This window comes from Dama dama, chromosome 17 (assembly GCF_033118175.1).
Source record: "Dama dama isolate Ldn47 chromosome 17, ASM3311817v1, whole genome shotgun sequence".
Taxonomy (NCBI): Eukaryota; Metazoa; Chordata; class Mammalia; order Artiodactyla; family Cervidae; genus Dama; species Dama dama.
Window position 1 is genome coordinate 48,843,340 of NC_083697.1, and position 20,169 is coordinate 48,863,508.

The following is a 20,169-nucleotide window of genomic DNA, read 5'->3' on the forward strand; positions in this document are numbered from 1 at the left end:
ATGTAGTGTGAAAATACAACCATACTCTCCACTCAAGGACGTGGAACTTAACTCCCCACCCCTTAAGTGTAGGCTTTACATACTGACTTGTTTCTAAAAGTACAATCTGGAATGCAGGGTAGGGAGTAATTTTATAGTGGAGAAATCACACACATAGACCTTAGCCAAGTGATCCAGGTTAACTTCATAATAATTCATGTGGATAGCATGTACTCTGGACATGATGTATTGAGGATGGCGTCCATTTATGTGAGGTTCCCCCAAAATCTATAACCCCAGTCTAACCACAAGAGAAGCATCAGTTGAGGCACATTCTATAAAAGTTCTGGCCAGTAACTCCTCAAATCTAATAAGGGCATCAAAAGCAAGGGAAGTCTGAGAAACTGCCACAATCCAGAGAAGCCCAAGGATACATGACAAGTAAGTGTGATATGGGCTCCTGGACGGGTTCCTGGAGCAGAAGAAGGACATTATGGAAAGACCAATGAAATCTTATTAAAGTATGGAGCTCAGTGAACAGCGATGTACCAAGATGAGTTCATTGGTTGTGACAAGTATGCCACAGTCATATGACAGCAAATTAGGTGAAACTGGTTACAAGGTATATGAAAATGTTCTGTACTATCTTTACAAATTTCCCATAAATTCAAAACTATTCTAAAATAAAGAGCTTATTTGAAATAATACAGTCATGATCAATGAAGATAAATAAATGTGTGCACCACTTCCGGATTAAATTAGCCATTGTCATATGCCCCCACAGTACCCTGAACTTCTCCTAGTATACAGCATAGACCACATGGTTTCAATTGTTCAATTATCTCTCTCCTACTTCATGAGAGCAGAGGCTATTTCCATTCCAATGCAAATTCTCCTAACATTATGTATGACACATACCAGGAACTTAGTAAATAAATGACAGGATTATATTGTCAAGTAAAAAATAATAATAATAAATTACAAAGTACTATGTATAGCACTTAGGAACTTCCCTGGTGCTCAGACGATAAGGCATCTGCCTGCAGTGCGGGAGACCTGGGTTCAATCCCTGGGTCAGGAAGATCCCCTGGAGAAGGAAATGGCAACCCACTCCAGTACTCTTGCCTGGAAAACCCCATGGATGGAGGAGCCTGGTAGGCTACAGTCCACAGGGTCGCAAAGAGTCGGACACGACTGAGCGGCCTCACTTTATGTACAGCATGCACTATCATGTATTAGCTATCCAGTATTGGGCAAGACAGTTCAGAGCTCTGAGCTTCAGTACCTCCATCCTTAAAACAAAGATGATCATCGCCCATATTCCATAGGCTTGTTCTGAGAATTCAAGGGCTAGTATGTATAAAATACATTGTTCTCTCCTCCCAGTTCTCTTTGTCTCTCCATCACCCAGCTAGAGCAATTAAAATATATACATATTATAAGTTACATACCCTAAAGTGAATAATGTTTGCCATTTTAAAACATGTATTTTCAATTTATTTTTTATTAACTCTACTCATAATTTTAGATAAGAGAAATATATTACACTTGTTAAAAATAATAATAAGGAAAACAAGGAAATATACATACACATACCAAAGAGACATAGCAAAGATACAGAACATCGTTCTGCCCTCCAAATAATTTACAATCTAACTGAAGAGGCAAGGGACAAAACCACTGCTGAAAAGTTGGAGAACCACTCTACAGTATGAAAGTGATATGAAAGACACGTTAGAATAATCTCTGATGAGCAGGCAAGTGGCCAGAAGGAGCCATCACTAGGCCAGAACTTGAGAGAAAAGGAAAAGGATGAGGCTATGAGATGCTACCTGGGGACAGAGTGGCAGAGATAGTGGTCCCGGCAGGAAGGACAGCATAAGAGCAGGCACAGTTGGCGAAGCTCAGGTGTGAGAAGCACGCAGCCTGCCTTGGGTGACTTTACATTCATCCAGGTTTTTTAATTGTCCCCCAAGTCCCCAAGTTTGTTTTTATAAGAACTCCTGATTAATCAAGCCGTCACCAAGTCTTCCTAATCCGCTCAGGTTACAAACAAAGAGGAACAAAAGACCAAAAGAAGCCTAACCTGATTTCTTAATTTACTTTTCCATGCCAGTGACGCTCGTGTCAGAATGGTCAGCCTCATGTGACCTGCGGATGTGAGTCACAAAGGTGGATGGTGCAGAGCCCGCTCCGCTCAGAACAGCTGGAAGCGGGCAGAGTGACGGGCGATCCCTCCGTCCTTCCGGGGATGGCGGGGGAGGCGGCGGGCAAGTCGACTCTGCGTATCATAACTTGGCTGGAGGTAGCTTCAGGATGCCAGGCCCCCAGTGAAAAGAAGTGGGGAGCTAATCTCCCTGCATTACTTGACAGCCCATCATGGGTACCTACTTTCCCATTGCTCCCAGAAAAGAGTACCCATTTGGTCTACCAGGAGAACGTATAGACTTTTAAAAATAGATTTTGCCACACCATCGTGCCGGCAAATGCTGACTTGCAGTCTGGGAGCTATCTCTTCGTCAGGCCCAGCAAGATGAAAGCAGGTTCTATTTTCATCGTGAGAGAGCTGCACGGTGGAAGCACAAAGGAGAAATTCACTTTTCATCTCCATCAGGCAGAGCCCCTCACCAGCCCAAGCGGGGCTGGCTCCCACAGTCGCCGGAACATGGTGCGCGGCGGCGCGGCGGCTTCTGCTGGAAGAATGGCGTCGTGCGGCCACAAATCCAGGACGGCAGGATTTCCCAGCGCCCAGCTCCAGCTCCAAGTACAGAAAAATGCTCTCCGTCTGGCGTGCCAGCCACTTGACAGAAGAATAGTATTAGTAGCGGGAGCAGCAAAGGTACAGTGCGATTCAGACACACAAGAACGAAAAGAGGACACGGATAAAGCCAGCTCCGAAAGCAGAGGGGATTAGTTCTTTTTCTGATCTTTGTGGCTTTCTCCCCCCAGGGCTGATTGTGCCCTTCAAGCTTCAAGTCTGAGAGTAGTTTCAGTATATTTCTTTCCTGGTGAAGAGGTTAATTTTTTTTTGTTTGTTTAATATTAGGTATGTATGTACAGATAGATGGACTTTTCTCTCTTATTAACTGGTATCAGGTGGTATTTCTGAATATTCACATGGTACCTCTCGTGTAAATAACTCCTTTCAACAGTCAAACTGAACCCAAGGAGTCCAGTTGTGCCTTCAGCCTCTGGCAGGTTAGTGCAAAATTAGATTTGTACTAATCAGCTCCTGGCTGTTGAAGCATGTAATATACTAGATGTGACAATTCCCTGTCTTACCATATCTATTTTTTCCCCTGGAGGTTCCCTGGTGCTGGCTAACTGGGAGCAATCACCTCTTTGAGACAGTTCAATATAATGAAGGGTCAGGTCCAAACCCCATTAACAATGATGGCAGCAATCCTACTAGCCCCAATATGGAAAACAGTGGCTAATAATTATCGTGTGCCTACTATGTGTCAAACACAATACAGAATGCTTTGTGTCTATGTGTTTAGTCACTCAGGTGAGTCTGATTCTTTGCAACCCCATGGACTGTAGCCCTCCAGGCTTCTCTGTCCATGGGGATTCTCCAGGCAAGAATACTGGAGTGGGTTGCCATGCCCTCCTCCAGGGGATCTTCCCAACCCAGGGATCAAACCAGGTTTCCTGCATTGCAGGCGGATTCTTTACCGTCTAAACCACCAGGAAAGCCCACTGCACCACCTGGGAAGCCCTAAATGCTTTACATAAATCATCTCATTTTACCTTCAGAATGACCCTGTAAGGTAGATATAATTATTGTTGTTGCTCTTCAGTCGTTAAGTCACGTCTAAAGATATAACTATTATCACTGTTTAATGAGTGGGGAAATGGAGACTTAAAGAATTTGATCAGTCTGCACAGGGTCACACTGTTGTAATCAGTAGAGCTGGAATTTGTAATCAGTAGAGCTGGGCAGTGTCACCCCAGAGCCCACACTCTGGTCCACATCTCAGATCTTATCCATATCCTCCCCAGAACATCCTTACCACCCCCTAGTGCAGACAGGAAACAAGCCACTAAGTCAGTACAGGGCCCGTCAGATTTCACAGACTTGAGATGTGGACACCAAACTCCTCTCTGGTCCAAAGAGCTGATATTTTCAGGCTCCTGGGTCCGACCATCGCAAGCCGGGCATGCAGCAGCCTGTTAGAGCAGCCTGGTGGCTAGAAGCGACATAATTGCTGGTGTGGGAGGCAGAGGGTGGGCGCAAGGGAAATTACATGTGTTTCTCTCTCCCCGCTGTGCTGGGCTCCATATTTGCTTCCTCTCCATCTCAGAAGCTCAGCAGGAACTTAGGAGCCAAGTGGGGACAGAAGTGCCAGTTCTTCCTTGGTTATGACAAATCCTCGTGAACAGCCTTCTTATTTTGCCACTCAGCTTAAGTTTCCATTTGGGAGAGACCACTCTGTGTTCTCCTGCTTCATGAATTCTTATCAGCCAAGAATGCAGCCACACTCATCTCTGAGAAACCTCTACTGTGGAACAATCACGATTCTTTTATTCTTGAATTCATTCATCTACTCATCGAATATTTACCGAGTACTCCTCTGTCCCAGGGAACCATGTGACTGGGATAAATGATTAATAACACACTATGGCTAACTTCAAAGGGGTCAGCATCAATTAGGGAATACAAAACTCTGGTCCCTTCCTTTAAAAATGCATATTACTACATTCTATAGAGTGCAGCTGTCTCCATGGGGAAGAGAGGAGGGGGAGGAAGGAGGCAAGAGGACAAGGTGATATTTATTAAGGAGCAACTCCTGAGTGACAGTCCCTGTCCTAGGTGCTCTATGCACATCTAATTTACTCCTTTCTCCAGTTCTGAGATGCAGGTACCCTAACCCCCTGTTTCATAGTCAACCGAGGTAAAGAGGGGTTCGAAACAGCTTTTCCCAAGACAATGAAGGCTTCACAGTTCCTATCTGGGAGGCCCTGAGAGGCTGGAATCCTCTTTCCTGGTCAGACTAGGGAACTCTCCAGGGCTTGTCTCCAAGTTGCATTTGCAGAGTGAGTATGGTGCCCTGACTTTGACAAATAGCACACACCCCAGTGTCTCCAGGTCAGTCCTGTCGTATGCCAGAGTCCCTGAATAATTATTAATGAACTCTTCACTTTTAAGTGTTCCATGTTGATGACAAATTACATGGGCATCCTATTTTCACTTCAACTTTACTCTTTCTTTTAAAGAGAGAGAAATATGTTGCTTTTATTATTTATTCTATGGCTACATGAGCTCTTTATTGCTGCATGCAGGCTTTCACTATATGTGGCGAATGGGGGCTACTCTCTAGTTGTAGGGAGAAGGCAATGGTGACTCACTCCAGTACTCTTGCCTGGAAAATCCCATGGACAGAGGAGCCTGGTAGGCTGCAGTCCATGGGGTCGCGAGGAGTCGGACACGACTGAGCGACTTCACTTTCACTTCTCACTTTCATGCATTGGAAAAGGAAATGGCAACCCACTCCAGTGTTCTTGTCTGGAGAATCCCAGGGATGGCAGAGCCTGGTGGGCTGTGGTCTGTGGGGTCGCGCAGAGTTGGACAGGACTGAAGCGACTTAGCAGCAGCAGCAGCTCTGGTTGTAGGACTAAGGCCTCTCATTGCGGTGGCCTCTGCTGGTGCAGAACATAGGCTCTAGGGCTCACAGGCTTCAGTACTTGCAGCAGGTGAGCTCAGTGGTCATGGCACATGGGCTTCTTAGTTCCTAGACCAGGGGTCTAATCCATGTCCCCTGCATTGGCAAGAGGATTCTTAACCACTGGACCACAAGTAAAGTTTCCTCAACTTTATTCTTATTTGAATTGGCTTGGAAAAGACTGGTGGAAATTGCTGGAATAAAATCTTCTCTTTCCCAAGCCAGCCTATTGGAGCACCCAGGGCCAAAAGGCTCATGACCAACCTGAGTGGAATTCTTCCCCAAATCATGACACTCCAAATCCGGCAGTCTTCCCCCCAGCACACTTGCTTCCTATGAGAATCACAGTGAGAGATGAACATAGAATCTAAATTCCAAACCACATTACTCTATTGACCTAAACTAGTTTTTCCTTTCATATTTCAAGTCATAAAGCAGATAGATTGCTGACTGGCATAGAATCAGTTTGATGAAGACCATTTCTGAATTAACTGCCTATTATTAGGAGGTTGGAATAAAAATCAACTAACAGACCGGTCAGGAACTCAAGGAACCAACCATCAAACATGGATTGAGTACAGCATCACTTATCCCACAAAAAGTCAACACAAGGTCTAATTTGTCAATCGCATATGGAATGATGTACGTAAAAGGAGCAAAGATGACATTGTGATGCTTGCCACCATTGGCTGTCTCTGCACTGGGCTGTTCCATTATGGAAGTCCCAAAGCACTGAGCTAAGCACTAAATTACGCACAGGTAGTGGCTGGATATAGGCTGCCAGCCGGCTTTCAGCAACATCCCCCATATGGCTAGGAACACTTGTGCCAGTTAATTAGTACTGGCATTAATGGAGAGAAGGAACATTGACCAGGACATCGAGGTTATCCTTAGACTATTTAAATATGTCATGTGATCATTTGTTCCATCTGTTATCAACATACCTCACACTTAATCCAGTAAATAAACTCCCTACCATTTTAAGCAAATGGATTCCATTTTGCCAGGCCTCTTTAGTCTTTGCAAATCTCGGGATGTATTTCTCCCTAGAATCTATCGTGTGAAGTGTCACAATATCCTGATGTGAATTCAAGGACAAGAGCCACCCCTCCCCCATCTGTGAAACCCTGGGGAAGGATCCATAAAGGGTGGGGGAATAAAATCAACCACATGCCATCACTCACTCAAATGCATATTTTTCACTTTGCAGCTACCCTACAAATCTGTCTTGTTTTCTTTCCATGCTCACAATTCTGCTGAAAGCACACAGAAAATAAAGCCCATTATTCAAATGAATTTCACCATGCACTAAAAATGTGACTGAGTTTAGAGGGAAACCCATTTTAAAAGTGCTCTCCTCTGAAATAGATGATGCCTAGCAAGGTATAAAACACTCAGGTACTTAGAAAAGCAGATAGAAAATAGTCCAACCCCAAACACTTCATTGGCAAATTGACTCATCATATGTATAGACCCAAAGCAGATTTCCAGTCCACTTCCTAGGAAGGTACAGAGCCCATGCATTTTTAGGAACACTGAAACACATCTTTCCTGAGAAACTTATCTTTAAGAGTATGTTTCCTTGCCCTAAGTTATATATTCAGTATATCATTAGTCTCAATCATTTCTTTATCTATCTTTTTCAAAGTCTTCATTCCTCTCCAACACTACCTCCAAAGTCAATTCTCATTAAACTGCTGAAAATGTACATCATTTGCCCAGTGCATGATACGGCTTTTTGGATGAAGCCAAAACCTCCTCAAAACTATATAAGTATTGAGTATTGGTCAGATGGAAGTAAAAATAATGTCTTATCATGATGGATTTCAGTTCTGAGATGGAATAATGAATAGAAAGCACTGGACCTGACTGAGGAAGATCAGGGTTCAAATCCTGCTGCCTCCAGAACGGTGATCTTGGGGAAATTACTTGACCTCTCCTGGGTAACAAATGACCATAAGATCCACATTCTCTCTGTATGACAGAGTGGGCATGAGACCCGTGTGATAATGGATATTGTCATTGCCACCTTAGTCACTGTGGCCTTGGCATAGAGTGGTCATCAGGTTAGTTGCTTTCTCTACTGTTTCATATAAAAGGTATTACCTAATCTGCAATGTAGACTTAAGAAAAAGTATAGCTAACTCTTTCAGGTAGCTCAGTGTGATGGAGCAGACACTGGTCTAATTTTACCCCAAGCACAGGGAAAATCCAGAAGTCATCTCAGGAGCCAATTAATCAGGGAGAGATAATTAAATTTTACACATTGGACTAAGTTTTAACTAGGACACTAGAGCTACCTTGAGGATTACGTAGTGTTTCTTGCTTTGGGGAAAATGAAATCTGTACAATTATACAATTGTTCAGCTCAACCAATACTTACTGATGATCTGCTTCATGCCAGATCCTACACACTCTGGGTACAGGTAGGAATCAGACCCTTTCCCTGACTTGGAAGGGCAGTTGGTCCAGGAGGCAAAGTCAAGCACACAGATATGATATGATATATGCTATGTAAATGATCTCATAGAGGTACAGAGAGAATTGGGGTGGTTTCTTGTAAGGATGCCAGGTCTGAATTAAAATGAGTAAGAGATAGGTGAGTGACTAGAAACAGGAAGGGATGTCAGGCAGCGGGAAGAGCACTGACAAGGCCCTCCATGGAACCCTTGTGGGGAGCAAGATGCTTTTGTACTGGGAAATCAATATAAAAGAGAAGGCTCAGGACGTGAGGCTAGGGAAAATGACAAACAGATAACCTAAGAAGAGGAGAAATAGTGCCACACGACATCAAAGGATTCTTTAGTTTACCATCCAACATCACACAGTTTTTCTTAAAATGAAGGTCAAAACAGACAAGCAAAGTGCATTCCCATTTGTAAAACCTAGGTTTACAATAGATTCCAAAGAAGACATCTATTACCCAAATAAGGAACAACAGGATACATACAAAGATGGAGACAATAGTCTCAGGCATGCTGAAAGGCTGACTTCCTTTGACTGTAGCTCATCCAAACAAGCAAAACAACAATGGGAAAAAACAAAAACAAAAAACCTACCTTGGAGTTTAGAAGGAAAAACCCAAAACTTAGCAATCTTGCTGTAACGTCCTCCATTTGTTGACTAGCATAACTGGCAGTCCCTCGGTCTAGAACCCATTCATGAAAAATAAATTCTCTCCCCCTCGTCCTACCAGAAAAGCCTTCATCTCCAAGACAACGCTTCAGGAGGCTAACATTCCTACCCATTCATCAGTGATACGTGTAAATATTTGAACAGTTATTAACGAAAGCTCAGGTCTAAAGGTAGTTGTTTGTCTGGAAAGTGTCTGTAGATTGAATAACTCTGTTTATAACTCACAGTCATTTCCTCCCCATCACAGTTTACCATGAGGGACATTCTGGCCCGTGGTTGTTCTGTGTGTTCTGTTACTTGTTTTAACCAAGGCTCTTGTACAAGCTGAAGTGTGCAATACAACTTTAAACATTATGTTGCACATTATTCTTCTCAGAATCTACCATAAGAAACCCCCTTCCCCATACATTTCTAGGCTCACGGTGGTCTCTAAAAGAGAATCTAATACACGATATTGTATATTTAAAATATCGGAATTAAAAAGCAGGACACCAGTTTGATTTTATTTTTCACAATGTTCCTGGTTCTCCTCTGCTCAACTCAATGTCTTAGGATGCCCGTGTTCACACAGCTTCACCTGGGCTTTTTATCTGCCGACTTCATGTTGGATTCAGCCAATGGAAAGTGTCATCAGGAAACTAGAAAGGGAGATGAGAGAGGATTCAAGGTATTTCTCCCTTCCTCTCTGTCCTGGGCTGTGTTCTTAGAAGCAGCCATGTCTCTCTACAACTCCACTTCCTGTGAAGCGGCCTCCCGATCGATTAACCCCATGACTCCACTTCTCTCAGGTAACTTGGTCCTCTCCTTATCCTGTGGCCCAAGGCATATCCAGGTGTTATTATTCAGTCACTCGGTCATGTCCAACTCTTTGCGACCCCGTGGACTACAGCACACCAGGCCTCCCTGTCCTTCACCGTCTTCCGGAGCTTGCTCAAACTCATGTCCAATAAGTCAGTGACACCATCCAACCATCTTGTCTTCTGTCGTCCCCTTCTCCTGCCTTCAATCTTTCCCAGAACCAGGGTCTTTTCTAATAAGTCAGCTCTTCACCTCATATCCAGGTTTTGCAAAGCCCAAAACTTGTAAAATTAAACCTATAAATTGTATTTTAAAATATATGACCATGAGAACATATCACTGACTCCTTTCAGGGCCTTGGAAGGAGTCTATGTTATGAGTAACCTTGAAGCTTAAACTTGGTTTGTGTTGCGGTAGTTGCTCAGTTGTGTCTGACTCTTTGAGACCCCATGGACTATATATAGCCTGCCAGGCTTTTCTATCCATGGGATTCTCCAGGCATGAATACTGGAGTGGATAGCCATTCTCTTCTCCAGGGATGCTTCTCACCCAGGAGTTGAACCTGAGTCTCCCACATTGCAGGCAGATTCTGTATCATCTAAGTCACCAGGAAGGCTGATGGCAAGTCCCCTCTCTGCTGAAGACTTCCTGCTTTGGCCAGTCTCGTGGTGCCCCAACATACCTGTATGTTCTCTTTATAAGATCATGCCTCTATAAGTAAGCCCTTCATTAAAGTTTCTTCGTGTATACAATATGTGTTGATTCCGAGTCCTGCAAAAATCCTTGCCCATAAGCTAAGTCTAACATATTATGTAAAGATATGACAGACAGCCTTGCTTTCTTTCTTTTCTGCTACCCCCTGAGAGACATGAAAGTTTCCTATATCTTAGTCTAAACTTTGAGTCTTTCTTTCTAAAAGCAGTAAAGAAAAACTAGAAGGAAATACTTTACTCTCTTACAGGCTTCTTCAAGCAGGTCACAAGCTAAATGCATCGAGTCTATCCTCACTAGATGCATAAAAGAAATATTATGGCACCTTTCCAAAGATATGTTTGGTCAACTATGATTTTTAGCAGCTCTAATTGCAGTGCAGCTATCCAGCATTTTTCTTGCTGTTCCTTTTGAATAAGCATCTTAGTAACCACCCAAACAAAGCATTATTATGTTACAGAAACAGAAAGAAAAACTTTATTATGGAATCATGTTGGTTTGACTCTAACCATACACAGTATGGGCTTCCCTGTGGCTCAGACAGTAAAGAATCTACCTGCAGTGAAGAGGACTTTGGTTCAATCCCTGGTTTGGAAAGATCTCCTGGAGAAGGGAATGGACACCCATTCTAGTATTCTTGCCTGGAGAATCCCACAGACAGAGGAGCCTGGTGGGCCACAGTCCATGGGTCACAAAGAGTAGGACACAACTGAGCAACTAACACACATATATACACTGTTCTGCAGGTATTTGATGCAAATGTTTGAATGATTAGCCTCTTTCTTTTATGGTAATATCCGGGGTCTGCATCATTAGGTTATAGAGCAAAAGCCTCAGTGAAGTAGCAAGGGTTTCAGTTCCCTGAATATCTGAAGTCCACTCAGATTAAGCCTGCAATAATGCTTTGCAATCCTGTTGTTTCTTTTTAATATTTCAGAACTATGTCCCTAGACTGAATACTCAGTAGCAAAAGGAAGGGTGACCATTTTACAATTGATTCAAGTCGTCAAACAACTTCACCTTCCAAAGTTAGAAATTCTAAGAGCTATGCGGGCCAAGAAGAAAATACAAGGCTACATTGTTGCGTGTGGAAATATACAATGGTATTCCAGTCACCTCATATGATAAATGTGGTTCAAATTAGACAACACATCCATTGTTAGCAATGTTTCATAAGACTGCACTGTCCAGTAAGAAATAGTCAGTTGAATTTCCTTTGAAATATGGCTACTTTCCCTCCATATTATCACTTAGCCACCTGATTCCCTACAGTAAGTTTCTTTTTGTTTTTTTAACTCTTTATAGCAACTTTGCAGCTAAGTGTTTAGATTGCTTAACTTGCTCAACCAAGTTGAAATTTCCTTTATCAAATTTTTACTGCCTTAGTGTTTCCAGTATAGAAAAGACAGAAACAAGAGGATTAGATCATCATAGCTAGTTCACCATCCTAAATGTAGTACAGAAAATAAGCACATTTTTTTTTTCACTAGCAGTTTAGTAACATTAATTATGGGACTATCCAGTTTTTACATATTGCAAATTTACTAATTAGCAAATTGCATGTTTATTAATATGTTAGTAAACAAGTATACATTTGTTTTAAATGATAGTCATTTTAAAGGCTTTTTGGAGGAGGAGCCAAGATGGCGGAGGAGTAGGACGGGGAGACCACTTTCTCTCCTACAAATTCATCAAAAGAATAACTGAACGCAGAGCAAACTTCGCAAAACAACTTCTGATCGCTAGCTGAGGTCATCAGGCGCCCAGAAAAGCAGCCCATTGTCTTCGAAAGGAGGGCTGTATAGTTGGAGAAGTCCTGAGACTACAGGAAGAATAAAACTGAAATCCAGAGGCAGGAGACTTAAGCCCAAAACCTGAGAACACCAGAAAACTCCTGACTACAAGGAACTTTAAGTAATAAGTGACTGTCCAAAAGCCTCCATACCTACACTGAAACCAACCACCACACAAGAGTCAATAAGTTTTAGAGCAAGACATACCACGCAAATTCTCCAGCAACGCAGGAACATAGCCCTGAACATCAACATACAGGCTGCCCAAGGTCACACCTAACACATAGACCCATCTCAAAACTCATTACTGGGCACTCCATTGCTCTCCAAAGAGAAGAAATCAAGTTCCACGCACCAGAACACTGACGCAAGCTTCCCTAACCAGGAAATCTCGACAAGCCAATCGTCTAACCCCACCCACTGGGTTAATCCTCCACAACAAAAAGGAACCACAGACCTCCAGAATACAGAAAGCCCACTCCAGATACAGCAATCTAAACAAGATGAAAAGGCAAAGAAATACCCAACAGGTAAAGGAACATGAAAAATGCCCACCAAGTCAAACAAAAGAGGAGGAGATAGGGAATCTACCTGAAAAAGAATTTAGAATAATGATAATAAAAATGATCCAAAATCTTGAAAACAAAATGGAGTTACAGATAAATAGCCTGGAAATAAAGATTGAAAAGATTCAAGAACTGTTTAATAAAGACCTAGAAGAAATAAAAAAGAGTCAATTACAAAGGAATAATGCAATGAATGAGATCAAAAACACTTTGGAGGGAACCAAGAGTAGAATAACGGAGGCAGAAGATAGGATAAGTGAGGTAGAAGATAAAATGGTGGAAATAAATGAAGCAGAGAGGAAAAAAGAAAAAAGGATCAAAAGAAATGAGGACAACCTCAGGGACCTCTGGGACACTGTGAAATGCCCCAACATTCGAATCATAGGAGTTCCAGAAGAAGAAGACAAAAAGAAAGGCCATGAGAAAATACTCGAGGAGATAATAGCTGAAAACTTCCCTAAAATGGGGAAGGAAATAGCCACCCAAATCCAAGAAACCCAGAGAGTCCCAAACAGGATAAACCCAAGGCGAAACACCCCAAGACACATATTAATCAAATTAACAAAGATCAAACACAAAGAACAAATCTTAAAAGCAGCAAGGGAAAAACAACAAATAACACACAAAGGGATTCCCATAAGGATAACAGCTGATCTATCAATAGAAACCCTCCAGGCCAGAAGGGAATGGCAGGACATACTGAAAGTAATGAAAGAGAATAACCTACAACCTAGATTACTGTATCCAGCAAGGATCTCATTCAGATATGAAGGAGAATTCAAAAGCTTTACAGATAAGAAAAAGCTGAGAGAATTCAGCACCACCAAACCAGCTCTTCAACAAATGCTAAAGGATCTTCTCTAGACAGGAAATGCAGAAAGGTTGTATAAACGTGAACCCAAAACAACAAAGTAAATGGCAACGGGACCACACCTATCAATAATTACCCTAAATGTAAATGGGTTGAATGCCCCAACCAAAAGACAAAGATTGGCTGAATGGATACAAAACAAGACCCCTATATATGCTGTCTACAAGAGACCCACCTCAAAACAAGAGACACATACAGACTAAAAGTGAAGGGCTGGAAAAAAATATTTCATGCAAACGGAGACCAAAAGAAAGCAGGAGTCGCAATACTCATATCAGATAAAATAGACTTTCAAATAAAGGAAGTGAAAAGAGACAAAGAAGGACACTACATAATGATCAAAGGATCAATCAACAAAGAAGATATAACAATTATAAATATATATGCACCCAACATAGGAGCACCGCAATATGTACGGCAAACGCTAACGAGTATGAAAGAGGAAATTAATAGTAACACAATAATAGTGGGAGACTTTAATACCCCACTCACAACTATGGATAGATCAACTAAACAGAAAATTAACAAGGAAACACAAACCTTAAATGACACAATGGACCAGCTAGACCTAATTGATATCTATAGGACATTTCACCCCAAAACAATCAACTTCACCTTTTTCTCAAGTGCACACGGAACATTCTCCAGAATAGATCACATCCTGGGCCATAAATCTGGTCTTGGAAAATTCAAAAAAATTGAAATCATTCCAGTCATCTTTTCTGACCACAGTGCAGTAAGATTAGATCTCAATTACAGGGAAAAAATTGTTAAAACTTCAAACATATGGAGGCTAAATAACACGCTTCTGAATAACCAACAAATCATAGAAGAAATCAAAAAAGAAATCAAAATATGTATAGAAATGAATGAAAATGAAAACACAACAACCCAAAACCTATGGGACACTGTAAAAGCAGTGCTAAGGGGAAGGTTCATAGCATTACAGGCTTACATCAAGAAACAGGAAAAAAACCAATTAAATAACCGAACTCTACACCTAAAGCAATTAGAGAAGGAAGAAATGAAGAACCCCAGAGTTAGCAGAAGGAAAGAAATCTTAAAAATCAGGGCAGAAATAAATGCAAAAGAAACTAAAGAGACCATAGCAAAAATCAACAAAGCTAAAAGCTGGTTTTTTGAAAAAATAAACAAAATTGACAAACCATTAGCAAGACTCATTAAGAAACAAAGAGAGAAAAACCAAATTAACAAAATTAGAAATGAAAATGGAGAGATCACAACAGACAACACTGAAATACAAAGGATCATAAGAGACTACTACCAGCAGCTCTATGCCAATAAAATGGACAACTTGGATGAAATGGACAAATTCTTAGAAAAGTATAACTTTCCAAAACTGAACCAGGAAGAAATAGAAGATCTTAACAGACCCATCACAAGCAAGGAAATCGAAACTGTCATCAAAAATCTTCCAGCAAACAAAAGCCCAGGACCAGATGGCTTCACAGCTGAATTCTACCAAAAATTTAGAGAAGAGCTAACACCTATCTTACTCAAACTCTTCCAGAAAATTGCAGAAGAAGGTAAGCTTCCAAACTCATTCTATGAGGCCACCATCACCCTAATTCCAAAACCAGACAAAGATGCCACAAAAAAAGAAAACTACAGGCCAATATCACTGATGAACATAGATGCAAAAATCCTTAACAAAATTCTAGCAAACAGAATCCAACAACATATTAAAAAAATCATACACCATGACCAAGTGGGCTTTATCCCAGGAATGCAAGGGTTCTTTAATACCTGCAAATCAATCAATGTAATACACCACATTAACAAATTGAAAGATAAAAACCATATGATTATCTCAATAGATGCAGAGAAAGCCTTTGACAAAATTCAACACTCATTTATGATTAAAACTCTCCAAAAAGCAGGAATAGAAGGAACATACCTCAACATAATAAAAGCTATATATGACAAACCCACAGCAAGCATCACCCTCAATGGTGAAAAATTGAAGGCATTTCCCCTGAAATCAGGAACAAGACAAGGGTGCCCACTCTCACCACTACTATTCAACATAGTGTTGGAAGTGCTGGCCACAGCAATCAGAGCAGAAAAAGAAGTAAAAGGAATCCAGATAGGAAAAGAAGAAGTAAAACTCTCACTGTTTGCAGATGACATGATCCTCTACATAGAAAACCCTAAAGACTCTACCAGAAAATTACTAGAGCTAATCAATGAATATAGTAAAGTTGCAGGATATAAAATTAACACACAGAAATCCCTTGCATTCCTATATACTAACAATGAAAAAACAGAAAGAGAAATAAAGGAAACAATACCATTCACCATTGCAACAAAAAGAATAAAATACTTAGGAGTGTATCTACCTAAAGAAACAAAGGACCTATACATAGAAAACTATAAAACACTGATGAAAGAAATCAAAGAGGACACAAACAGATGGAGAAACATACCGTGTTCATGGATTGGAAGAATTAATATTGTCAAAATGGCTATTCTACCCAAAGCAGTCTATAGATTCAATGCAATCCCTATCAAGCTTCCAACGGTATTTTTCACAGAACTAGACCAAAGAATTTCACAATTTGTATGGAAATACAAAAAACCTCGAATAGCCAAAGTAATCTTGAGAAAGAAGAATGGAGCTGGAGGAATCAACCTGCCTGACTTCAGACTCTACTACAAAGCCACAGTCATCAAGACAGTATGGTACTGGCACAAAGACAGAAATATAGATCAATGGAACAGAATAGAAAGCCCAGAGATAAATCCACGAACCTATGGACACCTTATCTTTGACAAAGGAGGCAAGGATATACAATGGAAAAAAGACAACCTCTTTAACAAGTGGTGCTGGGAAAACTGGTCAACCACTTGTAAAAGAATGAAACTAGAACACTTTCTAACACCATACACAAAAATAAACTCAAAATGGATTAAAGATCTAAATGTAAGACCAGAAACTATAAAACTCCTAGAGGAGAACATAGGCAAAACACTCTCCGACATAAATCACAGCAAGATCCTCTATGACCCACCTCCCAGAATATTGGAAATAAAAGCAAAACTAAACAAATGGGACCTAATGAAACTTAAAAGCTTTTGCACTACAAAGGAAACTATAAGTAAGGTGAAAAGACAGCCCTCAGATTGGGAGAAAATAATAGCAAATGAAGAAACAGACAAAGGATTAATCTCAAAAATATACAAGCAACTCCTGAAGCTCAATTCCAGAAAAATAAATGACCCAATCAAAAAATGGGCCAAAGAACTAAACAGACATTTCTCCAAAGAAGACATACAGATGGCTAACAAACACATGAAAAGATGCTCAACATCACTCATTATTAGAGAAATGCAAATCAAAACCACAATGAGGTACCATTACACGCCAGTCAGGATGGCTGCTATCCAAAAGTCTACAAGCAATAAATGCTGGAGAGGGTATGGAGAAAAGGGAACCCTCTTACACTGTTGGTGGGAATGCAAACTAGTACAGCCGCTATGGAAAACAGTGTGGAGATTCCTTAAAAAACTGGAAATAGAACTGCCATATGACCCAGCAATCCCACTCCTGGGCATACACACCGAGGAAACCAGATCTGAAAGAGACACGTGCACCCCAATGTTCATCGCAGCACTGTTTATAATAGCCAGGACATGGAAGCAACCTAGATGCCCATCAGCAGATGAATGGATAAGGAAGCTGTGGTACATATACACCATGGAATATTACTCAGCCATTAAAAAGAATTCATTTGAACCAGTCCTAATGAGATGGATGAAGCTGGAGCCCATTATACAGAGTGAAGTAAGCCAGAAAGATAAAGAACATTACAGCATACTGACACATGTATATGGAATTTAGAAAGATGGTAACGATAGCCCTATATGCAGAACAGAAAAAGAGACACAGAAATACAGAACAGACTTTTGAACTTTGTGGGAGAATGTGAGGGTGGGATATTTCAAAAGAACAGCATGTACACTATCTATGGTGAAACAGATCACCAGCCCAGGTGGGATGCACGAGACAAGTGCTCCGGCCTGGTGCACTGGGAAGACCCAGAGGAATCGGGTGGAGAGGGAGGTGGGAGGGGGGATCGGGATTGGGAATACATGTAAATCCATGGCTGATTCATATCAATGTATGACAAAACCCACTGGAAAAAAAAATAATAATAATAATAAAAAAATTAAAAAAAATATATAAAAAAAATAATAAAGGCTTTTTGGATACTTCTGTACTATCTGTAATTTAAATGTAATATTCTTTTATATTTAAAAGAACTCTAGAGAATTCTTTCATGCTGTTTTCAACCTAAGATCTTTTAAAAAGAACTCACATTTAAATTTTTAATTTGAAGAAGTTTAAATAAAAGTTCAAAATATTCTCAACAATTGTATAAACATAATTTTGGCATAATTCTAGTAGAGACCAACTAGAAATATAAATGTTGATTAACAAAGCAAATTAAGATGGAGAATAAGAATATAAATAGAAAGCATATATGTATCTATCTCTACAAAGTTGTGAAGAAATAGATTGTTTCATATTAAGAGGCAATATTCTATTCTTTTTTACTTGTCATAATTATAACATGTTAGAAATCTGAGTCGGTTTCTCTATTTCCTAACCACTAAAGGCTGTGCTAAGAGAAGATATTTACAATAATTGAAGATCAAAGAAAATTATCTGATATTTAACACCACGGCCCAATCTTATATGCACAATCAAGAAATAGCTGCACATAAATCCTCAGTTTTGCTGTTGTCTTGCTCTTTGCACTAAGCATCCCTGGATATCACTATTTGCTAGAAGAGATATCAGAGAGAAGCTAATAAGAAAAGGCCAAGGTAAAAAGGCAGGAACATTCCATTTTTCTTGAAACAGTATCTTTCTTTTGAGGAAAAGTTATACTTCAATTGAGGAGATAACCAAAACGTTTATCTACATTCAATTTAAGTTCAAATCAAGGTCCACGTATTAAATACCAGCATGGTTACTTGCAGCATTTCCTCAAAATGGGGGAAAAAATCCATGACAATGATTTTCTTTTATTGATGCTTTTCAAATGTATTCAAAACACCCCCATGCTTCTGTTACTATTAATAAATGTTAATTCTTTACCCTAGAAAACCTCTGGAAATACACACAGCATCTGCCCAGAATATAAAGCAACATTGATTTATGCCTTGAATGTAGAGTTACAATGAATAACAAACAAATTTATTATGATGGCATAAAAATATCAAAATAAATTACTCCCTAGTATCTATACCACATTGTAGGTTATTAGTTATTAATATCATTATTCATGACAGGTTTAACTACTGATGTAAAAGAGTAATTTTCTTTATTACTACACGTTCCTCTAAAATCAGTTAGTTGACAGGGTCGAAATCTAGGTAACTTAGAGTGAATGTTCAAAAAAGCAGCAGTGTTAGATGTGTCTGAAAAGAAATCTGCATGATGCAGGATTCAAGTAAAAGCCCTGGGGTGTACATTGGTCGTTTACTAATATTTTTACTGAGTAACAATTGCTGATATGTACTGAATAGTTACCATGTGCTAGCCTTTGGGGTAAGTACAATAGGTATCATTCCCATTTATTCTTATGATTTTGCAAGGTAGAAATTATATCTTCATTTTACAAGTGGAAAAAAAACCAGAACAGATATTTTAAATAACTTGGTTGTTGTTCAGTCTCTAATTCCTATCTGACTTTTTTTGCCACCCCATGGACTAGAGCCCTCCAGGCTCCTCTGTCCATGGGATTTCCCAGGCAAGAATACTGGACTGGGAGGCCATTTCCTTCTCCAGGGGGTCTTCCCAACCTAGGGATCGAACTCGAGTCTCTTCTTTACCTCTGAGCCACCAGGGAAGCCCTAGGACTAGAACTTAGGCATTCCTAATTCCCAAGTTCTTTCTACAGATCAGAAGTCTGGAAACTTTTTGTTAAGAGCCTCACAGTAAATATTTTTGGCTCAGTGGGTTGTGCCTTCTCTGTGGCAACTACTCAACTCTGCAGTTGCAGAGCAAAAGCAATAATTGACAATGCATCAGGATTGAACATGGCTGGGTTCCAGTAAAACTTGAGTTAAGGACACTGAAATTTGAATTTCATATAATTTTATGTCATATTTTTCTTCCTTTTCTCCAACCATTTAAAAAATATAAAAGGCATTCAACAGATGAATGGATGAAGAAGATGTAGCATATGTATATATATATATGTGTGTGTGTGTGTATATAATAGACTATTTATAATAGAACATTATTCAGCCAAAGAAAAAGAATGAAATAATGCTGTCTGCAGCAACATGGATGGACCTAGAGATTATCATACTATGTGAATTAAGTCAGACAGAGAAAGACAAATATGTTACACTTATATGTGGAATCGAAAAAATAGTATAAATGAACTTATTTACCAAACAGAAACAGACTCATAGACATAGGAAACAAACATAAAAGAAGGGAAGGAGGGATAAATTGGGAGTGGGGGATGAATGGATATACACTATCATATATAAAATAAATAAATAACAAAGATTTACCACATAGCACATGGAACTATATTTAATATCCTATAATAAACTATACTGGAAAAAGAAATTAATAAGAATATATAAGCACTCCTATAACTGAATTAATT